The sequence below is a fragment of the Octodon degus genome, unplaced genomic scaffold (assembly GCF_000260255.1).
Source record: "Octodon degus isolate 3935 unplaced genomic scaffold, OctDeg1.0 scaffold00118, whole genome shotgun sequence".
Lineage (NCBI taxonomy): Eukaryota > Metazoa > Chordata > Mammalia > Rodentia > Octodontidae > Octodon > Octodon degus.
The window spans coordinates 5166938-5171565 of NW_004524694.1; positions in this window are offsets into that span (position 1 = coordinate 5166938).

Below are 4628 nucleotides of genomic sequence, written 5' to 3' on the forward strand. Positions count from 1 at the left end.
TTTCTTTCTTTCTTTCTTTCTTTCTTTCTTTCTTTCTTTCTTTCTTCTTCTTTCCTTCCTTCCTTCCTTCCTTCCTTCCTTCCTTCCTTCCTTCCTTCCCTTCTTCCTTCCTGTCTCTCTGTCTGTTTCTCTCTTTCTCTCCCTCCTTCCCTCTTACAAATGTAGACACAAAAATTAGATGTAAATACAGTTATGGTGCCTTGATTGTGTTTCTCTGAATTGTCTAATTAATATGTAGCCCAAAAACTAAAATTTTAAATCACAAATTGAGAGAAAATATTTTTAAAACATATATCTGTAAAACAATAATAATTCAGAATTTTAAAATAAGAAAAATGAGCAGTCTAATTAAACCTAGGAAAGATAACTGAACAGTTGCTTCACCAAAGATAATACAAAGACACAAAGATAACAAATAAGCATAAGAACAGGTACTTAACATTTTCTGACAATACAGAATTACAAACTGAAATGAATTAACTGTCACTGTGCACCTATTAGATTGGCAAAAACATATGACAGAAAGAATACTAGTTGCTGGCTATGATACAAGCCATCAAGACTCTGCATTCTTTCCTGGTGAAATTCATAGAATAAAGCTACTTTGAAAGTCAGATTGATAGTTTTTAATGCAACTAAATATAGTATCACCAGATGATTGAAAAGTTACATTTGTATATTTACCTATCTCTCTTGGAAATGTATGTCAACATAAAATTGGTGCACAAACTTTTTAAAATCTTTATTCATAGTCACCAATGTCCAGAAGCAACCAACATGTTCTTCAGTGAATAAATAAACTGGTACATCTGTACAATGGCATATTATTTAGTAATGAATGAAAATGAACTATCAAGCCATTGGAAGATGCAAGTACATCTAAAATATTTGCTTCTAAGGGGGTGCACCAATCTGAAGTCTACATAATGTGTGATTTCATGACTTCTGTAAAATGTAGAACTGTAAAGATCTAAAAATGATCACCAGTTGCCACAGATTCATGGAGAGATGAGAAAAGCTGAACTGTGTGGGAATTTTCAGGGTGTGCTGTCTTCTGTTTCATACTGTGACAATGGATTTATGACACTGGGTATTTCACAACCCAAAAACTCTACATCGTAAAAATTAATGTCTACAATCAAAACCCATTTAGGATGAGTTAAATGAATGCAGGGATGATGGAGAATATGAAGAGAAACGTCTAATTAAAGTATAAATGTATGAAACCTCTTCGTTATTTGGTAGTGTTGGTTGGAAACATTTTAGTTAAGTAAATTTGAAAACTATAAGGAACTATAAGTAGTCACTCTATATCCTGTGAATAAAATTGCTTTCCTTTGGGATATGTGACATTCTCACTACCTATGGACTCCAAAGCTGGACAGTAAACAAAGCGAATGGTGAATGATGAAAGCTATGTTTCTCTGTGTTAGAGAGTTTGGTATGCAAATGAGCAGGGGGAGGTAGCAAAACATGACCCACATATTTAAGGACTAGAGTGAGAATTATGAACCCAAGAGCATGAACTCGTAACTAGCCTAAAAGCAACACAAGCACATACCTATAAAAAGTTACTTCACCATGCATACAGGGGCAATACACATATAGAATTGCTTTCTGTCAGTGAGAGCTTTCAAAAGTGCTAATATGCCAGAAGCCATGGGCACCTTTGGTCACGTGATTCTGGCTTCTCATAATATTCTTCCTTCAGTACCAGGAGCCAGGGCTTGTTTGAAACATGGCCAATACTGGTAATGACACAGGAGTGATGGAAGATGAGCTAGGATTATCTTGTCATGTATGAAAATGCTCAAAATATTCTACAAAAAATAACACATTAAGTTAGAGAACCTAGACAAAAGGTTCCCAAAGGCCAAGGCTAGAATTACTTAAGGCACCCCTCAAATGATCTAGTGCTATTGGATTATCACCCAAAGTACAAAACAAATGTTCAGGGTTGGGGGGACATCTCAATGGCCTAAGCACCTCCTGAGAAAGTGCAAGAACCGGGATTTGATCCCTGGTACCACAAGCCATGCTGGCCTTGGAACCCCAGGCGCACAGTGCCAGCCACTGAAACCAGGCATGGTGGTGCATGCCTGAAATCCCAGTGCTGGGGAGGCTGACACAGGAGGATGACCCTGAGTCTGACCTGCATAGTGAGACTTGGTACCAAATAAATAAAATAAATGTTCAATGCTCATGATATTATAAATAAATGATGCATTAAATAAGCACATTCTAAGAAGAGATAAGTATCTTGTGCATATTTATCCTATACATACAGAAACTACATTTAAGTATGATAGTGAATCATGATGTCAACCTCAAGGGATGAAGAAATACCTTGTTAGTAAAAGAAGCCCAGTTCTGAGCATTTCTGAATGATTGTGGGCTACAAACACGAAGGAAGATCTACCCTGCAGGCAGGCTGTCACCTGTGTGGAATAAAAAGGGAAGGAGGTGGGAGGCCTCCCTAGTTTGCTTCTTAGCACGATAACTAATCTTGGCCATGAGCTTTGGATGTTTGTCTCTGATACCTTCAGGCTCAGTGCAGACTATGCCGCCTTCCCATGTAGACCCTTCAGCTCTCTGATGGAAACACACACCACAGCATGCAGTGAGCTCAAGGCCTGTGATTTTCACTGTTTTCTATGGCTCTCCCTCCTTTCTTATGGGCTGTATGAAGTCAGGTTTTTTTTTCTAAATTACAGATGCAAAGAAGAAGGAAGGAGCCCTAGAGTGGGGAACCCTGACGATCACTACCTCAGCCAAGAGCTGCGGGTCATCATTCCCCATGAGAAGCCATGTTGCTGATATGCATCTTTGAATTTGTGATGAAAATGTCACTTCACTTATGTGGTTTTTCTTCCCAAATGCAAAACTCCAGTTTACTCATGAGGAAAAAAAAATAGACTGACCAATGTCAGTTGAAGGATAGTGTGCAAAATACCTGATCAGTTCTTGTCAAAGTTGACAAAGCTACCACAGGCATGTAATGATACAACTATTATAGCTAAGTGAAACCTAAGGAGACATGATACTAAAATGAACGTCATAGCCTGGGTGAGAGCCTGGAATAGAAACAGAATGTTCAGTCTAATCCAAGGAAATGAATAAAGTATGGACTTTGTAATAGCAACTTAGTGTTGCTTCATTAGTGGTAATAAGTATACATACTGCATAAGATGTTAATGAAAAGGGGAACTATGTTTGAGGTATGTATGAGCTCTCCATTAACTTCCAAATTTTTATGTATATCTAAAATGCAAATTTCCTGGTCATTGTCTTGTCACTAGGACAAATAGCCAACACCTGCAACTTCAAGGACTAGAGTTTTAGTTTCACTATCAGTTTCAGAACTTTTACTTTGTGTTCCAAAGGGTTAATTAAACACAGAGATGACACTGTGGAAGGAACTTCCTGGGGAGTTCATTTTCCTTGGTGGAAGAAAGTTGCTCAGACCTGACATCCCAGAAATACAGAGAAGCACAGAGCCATGGCGAGAGAAGTATCCTTCCAGGCCATGCCCCAGGGACCCACCTTTTCCAAGGCCTCCCTCCTCACAGCAAGTCACTGTGTTTATGATTCAATCACCTTCCAAAACACAACCTATGAGTGGCTAGGGCTTTGTGGGGACATCCTCTACCAAAACTATGGTACTCTCTCCCAAAAGACTTATATGTGTCTCCTTATGTCACGTGCACTTAGTTCATCTTACAGTGTAACCAGAGTCTTAGCAATTCCAGCATTGCTGCAAAGGAGAAGCTCCATGTCTGCTCTGAAAAGTCTACTCCAAAACTCAAGACAAACTTTTAGCTCTGAGTTCTTGTAAATATATTTAAAAGAAAGAAATTTAAATATTGCCCACATGCAGTGATGCAGGACATGCTTTCCTATTCCTCAGGGGAGATATAGGGGACTAGAAGGTTATGGGACCAAAACCAGCCTGAATCTAAGCATAGAAATCATTAAATGCTATTGCACTATGTCTAGCAGCGGGGCAAATTGGGGTGAGATATTGATATAGGGGAAATGAAACTTTTATCCTGAAAGGTACCTGGGATGAGTTTGTGTTCTTTAAAACCTAAGAATGAATTTTAGGAACAAATGGAGGTGAAGTGCAGAATATGTTTTTTGGGAAAAGAAAGTTTCTTTCTGAGAAGGACAGGAGGGGGGGGACCTGAGAAGATTGTCCCAAGGAACCTCTCTCTTCCAGGGGCTTTTATAGAGTAAAACTGTGTGGTGGAGAACATGGGAACTCACTTAGGTGGGCATGAAGTGGGACAAAACCATGATCAACCAATGAGATTACAAGCACCATTGCTCAGGTAAAACTGATTAAATCCAGAACAGAATGGAGAAGTGAGTCATGTACCAAGCAGGCATGAAGATAGAACGGTAGTTTATCCAATAGCCAGCTGGTAGCAGTTGGATTAGTGACTCTTCCTGGCTTCCTCAAGGTGTTGATCAATCCCACATGCTTATCTTTAGGAAGCTGAGCATTTGTTCAGTCTAGGTCTGGTGCACAGCAGCAGCATCCATTTCTCCCACAGTTGCAATGTATCTTGTCTTGCGTGCTGTCTCCTTGAAGGCCTGGCCCTGTTTGACTACCTATAATATTTCTA